A 14,507-nucleotide genomic window follows, 5' to 3' on the forward strand; every position below is an offset into this window, starting at 1 on the left:
TTTTGACATGAATTTAAAAATGCCTCAGATAGGACCAAAAAAGTGTCTGGAGCTATCCGTCAGGGTAAGAGTGACAACAGGTTTCCACATGTCAAAATGGGGGAAATCTTAGAAAATGGCTTAATGGTTATTCATGAGAATCGTGAGAATCGTGAGTGTATCATGGGATCTCACCTGAAATCTGTGGCTTGACTACAAACCTGTAACCTATGCTACTGTGGCCTATAGAGCTAGAAGGATGGATAACCAGGTGTGTAAAGGTGTGAGGTGGGATCCTATCCCAAATGGACAACTAATCCCTGTGTACTTGTGGAGATCTGAGAGGATATGATTGGTATAAGAAACACTACTCAACTTCAACCTCCGGAGGGGTCAAGAAAATTCAATTTCGTTGTCGGCAGGATTCGAACCTGCGCAGGAAGATCCTAATGGATTTCTAGTCCATCGCCTTAACCACTCGGCCACGACAACAGTCTTGTCAGCAGTGAATGGGCCACCAGGCATAGCCTACAGAAAGTGATAATTTTACAAGTGAAAGACAATGCAGTAACTCATTAACTCATTATAATGCAATAAAATGAATTGTTCCCCTCATTCATTATTAAGTACAGCTGTTTTCTAATTTCCTTGATCTTTGGTCAGCTCCAGAAGGTTTTCATTTGAGAGTGTTTATTATAAATTGTTATTTCATCATCTTATTATTACTGCTAAGCAGCATGACTCCTGAGAGGCACTAAAAAACGGTCAGAAGTGGGATTTGAACCCACGCCTCCATGGGAGACTGCGACCTGAACGCAGCGCCTTAGACCGCTCGGCCATCCTGACTACAGCACAGTACCTGGGTATCGGGTTAAAGAGTATGGGGTAAAAGTAGAACTAGGCACAGCAACGCAATCACCACAGAGACCAGTAAATGTATGCACGATACCGACTTGCACTTTCAATAGTCATTTGTTTTTATCAATGAAAAACTCCAGTCATTGATTTAACCTCAATATGGCCTTCAATGGAAAAGAGTAGTAAATCGTCATTGAATGAACGCTAAACTGGTCTCAGAATATGGCCATTCTGATATAAATGATAAAATTCCTCAGATAAGACCGAAAAAGTGTCTGTAAATATCAGCAATCATCAGGGTAAGAGTGACAACAGGTCCACATGGGGGAAATCTTAACAAATGGCTTAATGGGTATTTTCAACGGAATCGTGTTATTATTTATTTTTAGGGTTTAACAAGGCAGCTCACCTGTGACCTGTGGCTTGACTTTAGATGTGGCCAGTTCGATTACCCTGCAGACTTTAAGAGTGTCTTCAGAATATGGCCATTTTTGACATGAATTTAAAAATGCCTCAGATAGGACCAAAAAAGTGTCTGGAGCTATCCGTCAGGGTAAGAGTGACAACAGGTTTCCACATGTCAAAATGGGGGAAATCTTAGAAAATGGCTTAATGGTTATTCATGAGAATCGTGAGAATCGTGAGTGTATCATGGGATCTCACCTGAAATCTGTGGCTTGACTACAAACCTGTAACCTATGCTACTGTGGCCTATAGAGCTAGAAGGATGGATAACCAGGTGTGTAAAGGTGTGAGGTGGGATCCTATCCCAAATGGACAACTAATCCCTGTGTACTTGTGGAGATCTGAGAGGATATGATTGGTATAAGAAACACTACTCAACTTCAACCTCCGGAGGGGTCAAGAAAATTCAATTTCATTGTCGGCAGGATTCGAACCTGCGCAGGAAGATCCTAATGGATTTCTAGTCCATCGCCTTAACCACTCGGCCACGACAACAGTCTTGTCAGCAGTGAATGGGCCACCAGGCATAGCCTACAGAAAGTGATAATTTTACAAGTGAAAGACAATGCAGTAACTCATTAACTCATTATAATGCAATAAAATGAATTGTTCCCCTCATTCATTATTAAGTACAGATGTTTTCTAATTTCCTTGATCTTTGGTCAGCTCCAGAAGGTTTTCATTTGAGAGTGTTTATTATAAATTGTTATTTCATCATCTTATTATTACTGCTAAGCAGCATGACTCCAGAGAGGCACTAAACAACTGTCAGAAGTGGGATTTGAACCCACGCCTCCATGGGAGACTGCGACCTGAACGCAGCGCCTTAGACCGCTCGGCCATCCTGACTACAGCACAGTACCTGGGTATCGGGTTAAAGAGTATGGGGTAAAAGTAGAACTAGGCACAGCAACGCAATCACCACAGAGACCAGTAAATGTATGCACGATACCGACTTGCACTTTCAATAGTCATTTGTTTTTATCAATGAAAAACTCCAGTCATTGATTTAACCTCAATATGGCCTTCAATGGAAAAGAGTAGTAAATCGTCATTGAATGAACGCTAAACTGGTCTCAGAATATGGCCATTCTGATATAAATGATAAAATTCCTCAGATAAGACCGAAAAAGTGTCTGTAAATATCAGCAATCATCAGGGTAAGAGTGACAACAGGTCCACATGGGGGAAATCTTAACAAATGGCTTAATGGGTATTTTCAACGGAATCGTGTTATTATTTATTTTTAGGGTTTAACAAGGCAGCTCACCTGTGACCTGTGGCTTGACTTTAGATGTGGCCAGTTCGATTACCCTGCAGACTTTAAGAGTGTCTTCAGAATATGGCCATTTTTGACATGAATTTAAAAATGCCTCAGATAGGACCAAAAAAGTGTCTGGAGCTATCCGTCAGGGTAAGAGTGACAACAGGTTTCCACATGTCAAAATGGGGGAAATCTTAGAAAATGGCTTAATGGTTATTCATGAGAATCGTGAGAATCGTGAGTGTATCATGGGATCTCACCTGAAATCTGTGGCTTGACTACAAACCTGTAACCTATGCTACTGTGGCCTATAGAGCTAGAAGGATGGATAACCAGGTGTGTAAAGGTGTGAGGTGGGATCCTATCCCAAATGGACAACTAATCCCTGTGTACTTGTGGAGATCTGAGAGGATATGATTGGTATAAGAAACACTACTCAACTTCAACCTCCGGAGGGGTCAAGAAAATTCAATTTCATTGTCGGCAGGATTCGAACCTGCGCAGGAAGATCCTAATGGATTTCTAGTCCATCGCCTTAACCACTCGGCCACGACAACAGTCTTGTCAGCAGTGAATGGGCCACCAGGCATAGCCTACAGAAAGTGATAATTTTACAAGTGAAAGACAATGCAGTAACTCATTAACTCATTATAATGCAATAAAATGAATTGTTCCCCTCATTCATTATTAAGTACAGCTGTTTTCTAATTTCCTTGATCTTTGGTCAGCTCCAGAAGGTTTTCATTTGAGAGTGTTTATTATAAATTGTTATTTCATCATCTTATTATTACTGCTAAGCAGCATGACTCCAGAGAGGCACTAAACAACTGTCAGAAGTGGGATTTGAACCCACGCCTCCATGGGAGACTGCGACCTGAACGCAGCGCCTTAGACCGCTCGGCCATCCTGACTACAGCACAGTACCTGGGTATCGGGTTAAAGAGTATGGGGTAAAAGTAGAACTAGGCACAGCAACGCAATCACCACAGAGACCAGTAAATGTATGCACGATACCGACTTGCACTTTCAATAGTCATTTGTTTTTATCAATGAAAAACTCCAGTCATTGATTTAACCTCAATATGGCCTTCAATGGAAAAGAGTAGTAAATCGTCATTGAATGAACGCTAAACTGGTCTCAGAATATGGCCATTCTGATATAAATGATAAAATTCCTCAGATAAGACCGAAAAAGTGTCTGTAAATATCAGCAATCATCAGGGTAAGAGTGACAACAGGTCCACATGGGGGAAATCTTAACAAATGGCTTAATGGGTATTTTCAACGGAATCGTGTTATTATTTATTTTTAGGGTTTAACAAGGCAGCTCACCTGTGACCTGTGGCTTGACTTTAGATGTGGCCAGTTCGATTACCCTGCAGACTTTAAGAGTGTATGTCTTAATTGGTTTCCTGCTAGGGTTTTAAACGTTGTCGTGGACAGAACATCCAATCATGTAATATTTCTATTAAAAAGGTGTACATTTTAGAGAGCGAAAACCTATAGATGCAGGGACAAACGGTCAATGGGGAAATGTAAATGGAGAAACATTGAAGGAAATTTACAGGGCCCTAATGGACTACAGACATTGACAGTCTCCTAGCCTAAAAACAAATGCTGAATGCACTGCCTAGATTTTGAGGGAAACACTGTCCATTATTTGATCAGGGCAGGGAAGCACTAACAAACTGCATTTAGTCCAATAAAAAGATAACATTAGGGTGATAAATAAAAGGCAGTTGCTCCACGCATGACACGAGAACCCTCTGCTGGAGCAAAACGCTTACAGCACCTGGTATTCCCAGGTGGTCTCCCATCCAAGTACTAACCAGGCCTGACCCTGCTTAGCTTCCGAGATCAGGCGTACTCAGGCCGGTGTGGTCATAAGCAAAAAACTCTCTCTTGGTGCACTGTAAAGTCAAAGTGAGTCTGATTAATAGCTGTTGCATTTTCACCATTTAGATAAGCATCTTTGTGTCACTCAAAGTGGAAGAAATTGCATATACTGTAGCCATAATTTGTAGCACAGATTGTTGGATGAAATACAAACTAACCTTGCTTACTTATTTCAAAGCGAGGGCACATATTTCAGCCTTGTGGGAAAAAACGGACAAAGAGTTAATTCCACAAGGCATTTCTAGACGAATCATGTCTGAAACTATCACATCTCGAGACATTCATTCTAGTACACTTCACGTTCAAATCTCCTACCAGTATACAATTTTCTGATCACAGTGATCACATCTCGAGACATCCATTCTAGTACACTTCACGTTCAAATCTCCTACCAGTATACAATTTTCTGAACACAGTGATCTCAGGGTAATAAACATATCTCTCCTTTCCAATATTTGAAGCATAAACATTAGACGAAAAATGACATTTTGCACTTCAAACTCAATAACAATAAGTCTGCCCTGATTATCTGCATATACCTGCTTGACATTTTGAACCACATTTTTTACCAAAATAGCTACTCCACATGTTTTCACTTCCGTGACTACAAAACATTAGCTCAGACCATTTGCTCTTAATCTCCAACATTTTGGAGTCTGTCCAATTAGTCTCTTGAAAACACCACATGTCAGCTTTCACAGACACCAAAACCTGCTCCAATTTGTTCATATTTCTCAGACTGTTCCCATTTAGTGATGCAACTTTAATCATTGTTAATGTATGCAGAAATATAGTCAAAGACAAACATGTCATTTCAAAATAGACTCTCTTTTTACCAGATCCCATCACCTCCCAAGCTTTCGTCAATGATCTCTTATTTCTAGCAAACAGCTGAAAATCCTCACTCTCTATTTCTTCGTCCGACTCATGACTTGGACTTATGAGGGGAGCAACATTCAAGCCTTTTGTAAAATGCGCTTTAACCGTGCCATCAACTCCAGTGGACCCAGCCCTCTCCTTGATGTCATTTTCACACAGGCTTAAAGCTGGTTCAGACACCTGAGAAGGACCTTGCACCATCTCTACCTGTGTGTCTAATTCACCAATCCTGTGCTGCTGCTCCACCTTGTCAGCAGCAGAGACCAAGACTGCGTCTCGAATACTGCGAGAAGGAATTGCATACTCTCCAAGCACATCTATAGCTGTCTCTGGAATCACCTGCGACACACTTTCCATATCACTCTCTTCCTCTCTCTCCATAGCCACACTCCCCTCATCTTCTTCAATAATGAGGTCCATTGTTTGCAGAAATAAGACATCACTCCCCTTCTTACATTTACATCTGTCCTTAGGTCTGTCACACCTTCTACACATATCACCGATGTTCGAACATTCCCTGGCATAATGCCCTTGTTCACCACATTTATGACATATAAATTCTGGACATTCTTTAAGTATGTGTCCCGGTTGAATACATAGTCTGCATACCTTAACTTGGTTATCGTGGATCACTCGGAAATATTCAAATCCTTCGACTGTATTGAACTTTGTTGAGTAAGGCAATGATTGCACACTGTCCGTAAACTTCACCTTACAAAATCTCGTCCCGTCCACAATCTCCGTTCCTGGCCACATCCTCCTCTTGATTGGTGTTGTCGCGTTCACTTTCCATCCTTGTAATTTCTCATATACAGTGCCTTGCGAAAGTATTCGGCCCCCTTGAACTTTGCGACCTTTTGCCACATTTCAGGCTTCAAACATAAAGATATAAAACTGTATTTTTTTGTGAAGAATCAACAACAAGTGGGACACAATCATGAAGTGGAACGACATTTATTGGATATTTCTAACTTTTTTTAACAAATCAAAAACTGAAAAATTGGGCGTGCAAAATTATTCAGCCCCTTTACTTTCAGTGGTGCAAACTCTCTCCAGAAGTTCAATGAGGATCTCTGAATGATCCAATGTTGACCTAAATGACTAATGATGATAAATACAATCCACCTGTGTGTAATCAAGTCTCCGTATAAATGCACCTGCACTGTGATAGTCTCAGAGGTCCGTTAAAAGCGCAGAGAGCATCATGAAGAACAAGGAACACACCAGGCAGGTCCGAGATACTGTTGTGAATAAGTTTAAAGCCGGATTTGGATACAAAAAGATTTCCCAAGCTTTAAACATCCCAAGGAGCACTGTGCAAGCGATAATATTGAAATGGAAGGAGTATCAGACCACTGCAAATCTACCAAGACCTGGCCGTCCCTCTAAACTTTCAGCTCATACAAGGAGAAGACGGATCAGAGATGCAGACAAGAGGCCCATGATCACTCTGGATGAACTGCAGAGATCTACAGCTGAGGTGGGAGACTCTGTCCATAGGACAACAATCAGTTGTATATTGCACAAATCTGGCCTTTATGGAAGAGTGGCAAGAAGAAAGCCATTTCTTAAAGATATCCATAAAAAGTGTTGTTTAAAATTTGCCACAAGCCACCTGGGAGACACACCAAACATGTGGAAGAAGGTGCTCTGGTCAGATGAAACCAAAATTGAACTTATTGGCAACAATGCAAAACGTTATGTTTGGCGTAAAAGCAACACAGCTCATCACCCTGAACACACCATCCCCACTGTCAAACATGGTGGTGGCAGCATCATGGTTTGGGCCTGCTTTTCTTCAGCATGGACAGGGAAGATGGTTAAAATTGATGGGAAGATGGATGGAGCCAAATACAGGACCATTCTGGAAGAAAACCTGATGGAGTCTGCAAAAGACCTGAGACTGGGACGGAGATTTGTCTTCCAACAAGACAATGATCCAAAACATAAAGCAAAATCTACAATGGAATGGTTCAAAAATAAACATATCCAGGTGTTAGAATGGCCAAGTCAAAGTCCAGACCTGAATCCAATCGAGAATCTGTGGAAAGAACTGAAAACTGCTGTTCACAAATGCTCTCCATCCAACCTCACTGAGCTCGAGCTGTTTTGCAAGGAGGAATGGGAAAAAATTTCAGTCTCTCGATGTGCAAAACTGATAGAGACATACCCCAAGCGACTTACAGCTGTAATCGCAGCAAAAGGTGGCGCTACAAAGTATTAACTTAAGGGGGCTGAATAATTTTGCACGCCCAATTTTTCAGTTTTTGATTTGTTAAAGTTTGAAATATCCAATAAATGTTGTTCCACTTCATGATTGTGTCCCACTTGTTGTTGATTCTTCACAAAAAAATACAGTTTTATATCTTTATGTTTGAAGCCTGAAATGTGGCAAAAGGTCGCAAAGTTCAAGGGGGCCGAATACTTTCGCAAGGCACTGTATTTCATCATCCGTAATATACGCCGGCAAGTTCAAAAAGGACACCACAAGTTCATCGTTCCCCAGTTCTTTCGCCATGACTTGACAGCTCTTTATTTTTAGCCTGTCTATTACTCTTTCTTTTCCCTTCGCATGCGACAAGGTTATTTCGTACTTATTTCTTTATACTCAGGCCGGTATGGTCGTCACCCTTGACAATTCTCATGCATGTAACTCACATTGTCATTGAGACTCATAGCACTCATATGTACTTCATAGCTAGTACGGGGATCGAACCCATGACCTTGGAGTTATTAGCACCACACTCTAACAAACTGAGCCAACTGGCCAAAAAATACCGAAACCCAGGATTGAAGCAGGGACATTTTGTCTGACACACTCCCAACTGAGCTATTTCGGCAATTTACTAGACGTACTTATTTGGCACCCTTGAAAATTCACATGCATGTGACTCACAATTTTGACACTCAAAATGTACATCATAGCCAGTACAGGGATCGAACCCATGACCTTGGTGTTATTAGCACCACACTCTAACCAACTGAGCTAACCGGCCACTAGCTTTTGGGTGCAATTGTTGAGATTCACCGAGCCTCTGCAAGTGCTGGAGCGCAAACTAACAATTCCACCAACAGCATAGACTGACAAGACTGGACACTCTTAGTTGCTCCTTGTGGCATTTCCAAACAGCTGGGGAATTTGATCAATTTGTATTGTGTTTGCTTAGCATGCTATAGGTATTGGGATCGATGCCCGCATTCCCCAAAAACACATTTTTTTGTGGATCCAAGAAAGCTCCAGTTCACACTTCATGCAGCCTTGTCTTACGACAACCTACTGTCATGTAAACAATGACAAGAAACTGTCATGTAACAATGACAAGCAACTCTCATGTAATACTGATGTCACAATGTCAGATGAGAAAGAAGACATTACTTACTTTCAGAGAGCAGCGTATCACACACTCTAACCAACTGAGCTAACCGGCCGCTGGCTACAGAGCACAATTGTTGAGATGCACCGAGCCTCTGCAAGTGCTGGAGCGCAAACTAACAAGTCCACCAACAGCATAGACTGAAAAGACTGGACACTCTTGGTTGCTCCTTGTGGCAATTCCAGAGAGCTGGGGAATTTGATCAATTGGTATTGTGTTTGCTTAGCATGCTATAGGTAGTGGGATCGATGCCCGCATTCCCCAAAAACAATTTTTTTTGTGGATCCAAGAAAGCTCCAGTTCACACTTCATGCAGCCTTGTCCTACGACAACCTACTGTCATGTAACAATGACAAGCAACTTTCCTGTAACACTGATGTCAAAATGTCAGATGAAAAAGCAAGACATTACTTACTTTCAGAGGAGCAGCGTAGCACACACCATTGAGGCCCACAAACAAAGCTGTGGATAGTTTCCTTGAAGCCAGAGCAGAAAGAAAGAACAAATACAAATGCCGAAACCCGGGATCGAACCAGGGACCTTTAGATCTTCAGTCTAACGCTCTCCCAACTGAGCTATTTTGGCAATTCACTAAATTCAATTCTGTGGCAACCTTGACAATTCACATGCATGTGGCTCACAATTTTGACAGTCAAAAAGTATATCATAGCCAGTACGGGGATCGAACCCATGACCTTGGCGTTATTAGCACCACGCTCTAACCAACTGAGCTAACCGGCCACTAGCTATTGGACGCAATTGTTGAGATGCAACGAGCCTCTGCAAGTGCTGGAGCGTAAACTAACAAGTCAACCAACAGCATAGCCTGACAAGACTGGACCCTCTTGGTTGCTTCTTGCGGAATTTCCAAACGGCTGGGGAATTAGCTCAAATACTTTGCATGCGTGAGGTAGTGGGATCGATGCCCGCATGCTCCAAAATCACATTGTTTTATGGATCCAAGAAAACTCCAGTTCACACTTCATGCAGCCTTGTCTTACGACAACCTACTGTCATGTAAACAATGACAAGAAACTGTCATGTAACAATGACAAGCAACTCTCATGTAATACTGATGTCACAATGTCAGAAGAGAAAGAAGACATTACTTACTTTCAGAGAGCAGCGTATCACACACTCTAACCAACTGAGCTAACCGGCCGCTGGCTACAGAGCACAATTGTTGAGATGCACCGAGCCTCTGCAAGTGCTGGAGCGCAAACTAACAAGTCCACCAACAGCATAGCCTGACATGACTGGACACTCTTGGTTGCTCCTTCTGGCAATTCCAGAGAGCTGGGGAATTTGATCAATTGGTATTGTGTTTGCTTAGCATGCTATAGGTATTGGGATCGATGCCCGCATTCCCCAAAAACACATTTTTTTGTGGATCCAAGAAAGCTCCAGTTCACACTTCATGCAGCCTTGTCCTACGACAACCTACTGTCATGTAACAATGACAAGCAACTTTCCTGTAACACTGATGTCAAAATGTCAGATAAAAATGCAAGACATTACTTACTTTCAGAGGAGCAGCGTAGCACACACCATTGAGGCCCACAAACAAAGCTGTGGATAGTTCCCTTGAAGGCAGAGCATGAAGAAAGAACAAATACAAATTCCGAAACCGAACCATGGACCTTTAGATTCTGTGGCACCCATGACAATTTACATGCATGTGACTCTCAATTTTATTAGCTTTATTAGCACCACACTCTAACCAACTGAGCTAACCGGCCACTAGCTATTGGGCGCAATTGTTGAGATGCACCGAGCCTCTGCAAGTGCTGGCGCGTAAACTAACAAGTCAACCAACAGCATAGCCTGACAAGACTGGACCCTCTTGGTTGCTTCTTGCGGAATTTCCAAACGGCTGGGGAATTAGCTCAAATACTTTGCATTCGTGAGGTAGTGGGATCGATGCCCGCATGCTCCAAAATCACATCTTTGTCCTCCAAACATGACGAGTTGAGTTTTTACCAAAAAGTAACATTTTGGTTTCATCTGACCATATGTCTTTCTCCCAATCTTCTTCTGGATCATCCAAATGCTCTCTAGCAAACTTCAGACGGGCCTGGACATGTACTGGCTTAAGCAGGGGGATACGTCTGGCACTGCAGGATTTTAGTCCCTGGCGGCGTAGTGTGTTACTGATGGTAGGCTTTGTTACTTTGGTCCCAGCTTTCTGCAGGTCATTCACTAGGTCTGGTGTCCTTTGACAGCTCTTTGGTCTTGGCCATAGTGGAGTTTGGAGTGTGACTGTTTGAGGTTGTGGACAGGTGTCTTTTATACTGATAACAAGTTCAAACAGGTGCCATTAATACAGGTAACGAGTGGAGGACAGAGGAGCCTCTTAAATAAGTTACAGGTCTGTGAGAGCCAGAAATCTTGCTTGTTTGTAGGTGACCAAATACTTATTTTCCACCATAATTTGCAAATAAATTCATTAAAAATCCTACAATGTGATTATCTGGATTTTTTTTCTCATTTTGTCTGTCATAGTTGAAAGTGTACCTATGATGAAAATTACAGGCCTCATCTTAAGTGGGAGAATTTGCACAATTGGTGGCTGACTAAATAATTTTTGCCCCACTATCTCATCTACTCACACATTATCATATATTGCCTGAAATGGAAGGAACCCGGGAATTAATATCTGCCTCATCCCAGGCCTCATAAAATATTTACAAAACATATTATTACACTTAGGATTTAAAAATATAGGCTAATTTAAACTATTTTCTAAAATGGTACATTCATAATAAATATTTGGTAAAAACTGCCCCCAATCCTCAAACACTTCTCTATAAAACAAAGGTATATTACCTAACATTTCCATTTTTACTCTAATTGCTGTTTTCCTTACACTTAAATCTACCAACTTCAAACCCCCCGCCTCATAACCTGCAATCAAAGTTAAAGCGATTTTTCACCCCCTTCCCATCCCATAAAAAAATTACTAAAATCTTATTCATTTCAGATAAAACCCATTCTGGCATATCCAAAACGTTCATTACATAAATAAAAATTGACAATGAATTTATTACAATTACTTTCCCTTTTAATTTCAAAGACTACCCCCCTCTACATATTTACCACCTTCCTAACTTTATTACACCACTCCATGTCAAATCCCTAGCTTCCATTTCCTTCACTCCTAACATCTTAATAATCTTTTACCACCTTAAAAGTACATTTCCCCTCATTAATCTTACTCATTACTACTGACTTCTCCATGTTAACCTTTGCACCTGATGCTTGTCCATATACTTTAAAACACTCCATCACCCTTTTTACACTTCCCTCATCTCTAACTGTTATAGTGGTATCATCTGCGTCTTGATGAATCAAACTAAAACCTCCTTGTGGAGTCTGTACACAATTTATAAGATCTTTTTCAGAAATGCTGCTAAAGGTTCTACCGATAAAACAAATAATAAAGCTGATAAAGGGCACCCCTGTCTCACAGATCTCTCAAGAATAAAATAATCAGTAAAAACCCCATTACACATTTCCCTACTTTTTGCCGCCTTATATAATTTTATCCATCCTATTATTGTATTACCAAAACCATATTTATCCATTACCCTAAACATAAAATCATGTTCCACCCTATCAAAAGCTTTATTTAAATCTATGCTTAACTATTTTATTTATCACATACAATTAGATCAGCAATATCTCTACCAGGCACACTATAATTCTGTGTAGGTGCTATAATATCATTTTAAACTTGCTTCATTCTATTTGCCAGTATCTTAGTTAAAACCTTATAATCTGAATTTAATAAACTAATTGGCCTATAATTCTCCAGTTTCAATTTGCTCCCCTTATTTTTATATAAAATCATTATCAGCCCTGTCACCATAGATTCTGAAACATTATTATTATCCTCCATATATTGATAAACTTCCAATAAAATAGGTGCTAAAAACTTTTATATATTTTATAAAACTCTGCAATTATCCCATCTACTCCAGGACTCTTATTTATTGTAAACCCTTAAATCGCATCTTTTTAACTTCATTCACTGTTATCTCCCCATCACACATTTGTTTATCCTCTACATCAATTTGCACATCCACACTATCCAATATCTCCTTTACACACCCCTCATCCACCTCCCCTTTCTTAAATAAATCCTTTAAAAAAAATGCTGCACTGTTTCTAATATCTCTACATAATCATTGCCAACTTCACCCTATACATTTTCAATCTTTCTAATATACACTGCTCAAAAAAAAGGGAACACTAAAATAACACAACCTAGATCTGAATGAAATGTTCTTATTAAATACTTTTTTCTTTACACAGTTGAATGTGCTGACAACATAATCACACAAAAATTATCAATGGAAATCAAATGTATCAACCCATGGAGGTCTGGATTTGGAATCACACTCAAAATTAAAGTGGAAAACCACGACCTCTACAACACCTGGGCATGCTCCTGATGAGATGGCGGATGGTCTCCTGAGGGATCTCCTCCTGGACTAAAGCATCCGCCAACTCCTGGACAGTCTGTGGTGGATTGAGTGAGACATGATGTCCCAGATGTGCTCAATTGGATTCAGGTCTGGGGAATGCGCGGGCCAGTCCATAGGATCAATGCCTTCCTCTTGCAGGAACTGCTGACACACTCCAGCCACATGAGGTCTAGCATTGTCTTGCATTAGGAGGAACCCAGGGCCAACCACACCAGCATATGGTCTCACAAGGGGTCTGAGGATCTCTTCTCGGTACCTAATGGCAGTCAGGCTACCTCTGGCGAGCACAGAGGGCTGTGCGGCCCCCCAAAGAAATGCAAGTTGAAGTTTTGTAAACAAATCCAATCTCACGAAGCGTGTTCATTAGGAGCAGACGAAATGTCAAAAAGTTCCATTACAGTCCGTAGAAACATGTCAAACAATGTATAGAATCAATCTTTAGGATGTTGTTAAAATAAGTATTCAATAATGCTCCAACCGGAGAATTCCTTTGTCTGTAGAATTGCGATGGAACAGAGCTCGCTCTCATGTGAACGAGCTCAAGGCATTCTGCCAGACCTCTGACTCATTCCCCTCTCATTCGCCCTCACCTCACAGTAGAAGCATCAAACAAGGTTCTAAAGCCTGTTGACATCTAGGAAGTGCAACATGACCGATATCCCACTGTCTTCAATAGGGAATGAGTTGAAAAACGAACAACCTCAGATTTCCCACTTCCTGGTTGGATTTTTTTCAGGTTTTTGCCTGCAATATGTGTTCTGTTATACTCACAGACATCATTCAAACGGTGTTAGAACCTTCAGAGGGTTTTCTATCAAAATATACTAATATATGCATATCTTAGCTTCTGGGACTGAGTAGCAGGCATTTTACTCTGGGCACCTCTGGACAAGAAGATAATAAGAAGCCATAAGAAAAGACTCATCTATGTATCTGTGCCAATATAGCAGGAAACCAATTAAGACATATCGATTTTGGGGTGTAGTTACCCTTTAACTAGGCATGTCAGATAAGAATGACGGCCTAGGAACTGCCTTGTTCAGGGGCAGATTTTTACCTTCTCGGATCAGGGATTTGATCTTACGACCTTCTGGTTACTAGTCCAACGCTCTACCCACCTGCCCGCCCAAGATTGAACTCGTATAATATTATAAAATACACTTCTTTCAGTAAAGTGTTTCACATTCTCCACTGGTTGAAATACTATCCTGTGTCCTCAGATTAATGGAGTTAGATATGCATACGTTTTTTTCCTGTATATATGAATTACAAATCAATCATGTTTAGTCTATTGTATAGTTACAA

The 14,507-nt window shown here is 40.9% G+C and overlaps 9 non-coding genes and 1 pseudogene across 9 annotated transcripts; all 10 read right to left on the reverse strand.

Annotated features, from left to right (window-relative positions):
• Positions 1 to 389: 389 nt before the first annotated feature.
• trnas-aga (transfer RNA serine (anticodon AGA)) lies at positions 390 to 471 on the reverse strand. Its single transcript has one exon. It is a non-coding gene; the product is annotated as a tRNA-Ser (tRNA).
• Positions 472 to 742: 271 nt separating this feature from the next.
• On the reverse strand, positions 743 to 825 carry trnal-cag (transfer RNA leucine (anticodon CAG)). The gene has a single exon. It is a non-coding gene; the product is annotated as a tRNA-Leu (tRNA).
• An 890-nt stretch (positions 826 to 1,715) lies between these two features.
• On the reverse strand, positions 1,716 to 1,797 carry trnas-aga (transfer RNA serine (anticodon AGA)). Its single transcript has one exon. It is a non-coding gene; the product is annotated as a tRNA-Ser (tRNA).
• A 271-nt stretch (positions 1,798 to 2,068) lies between these two features.
• Positions 2,069 to 2,151, reverse strand: trnal-cag (transfer RNA leucine (anticodon CAG)). Its single transcript has one exon. It is a non-coding gene; the product is annotated as a tRNA-Leu (tRNA).
• An 890-nt stretch (positions 2,152 to 3,041) lies between these two features.
• On the reverse strand, positions 3,042 to 3,123 carry trnas-aga (transfer RNA serine (anticodon AGA)). The gene has a single exon. It is a non-coding gene; the product is annotated as a tRNA-Ser (tRNA).
• Positions 3,124 to 3,394: 271 nt separating this feature from the next.
• On the reverse strand, positions 3,395 to 3,477 carry trnal-cag (transfer RNA leucine (anticodon CAG)). Its single transcript has one exon. It is a non-coding gene; the product is annotated as a tRNA-Leu (tRNA).
• Positions 3,478 to 4,346: 869 nt separating this feature from the next.
• Positions 4,347 to 4,455, reverse strand: LOC116366512 (uncharacterized; annotated as a pseudogene).
• A 3,808-nt stretch (positions 4,456 to 8,263) lies between these two features.
• On the reverse strand, positions 8,264 to 8,337 carry trnai-aau (transfer RNA isoleucine (anticodon AAU)). The gene has a single exon. It is a non-coding gene; the product is annotated as a tRNA-Ile (tRNA).
• Positions 8,338 to 9,227: 890 nt separating this feature from the next.
• trnaf-gaa (transfer RNA phenylalanine (anticodon GAA)) lies at positions 9,228 to 9,300 on the reverse strand. The gene has a single exon. It is a non-coding gene; the product is annotated as a tRNA-Phe (tRNA).
• Positions 9,301 to 9,382: 82 nt separating this feature from the next.
• On the reverse strand, positions 9,383 to 9,456 carry trnai-aau (transfer RNA isoleucine (anticodon AAU)). The gene has a single exon. It is a non-coding gene; the product is annotated as a tRNA-Ile (tRNA).
• Positions 9,457 to 14,507: the final 5,051 nt, after the last annotated feature.

The sequence above is a fragment of the Oncorhynchus kisutch genome, unplaced genomic scaffold (assembly GCF_002021735.2).
Source record: "Oncorhynchus kisutch isolate 150728-3 unplaced genomic scaffold, Okis_V2 scaffold1519, whole genome shotgun sequence".
Classification (NCBI taxonomy): domain Eukaryota; kingdom Metazoa; phylum Chordata; class Actinopteri; order Salmoniformes; family Salmonidae; genus Oncorhynchus; species Oncorhynchus kisutch.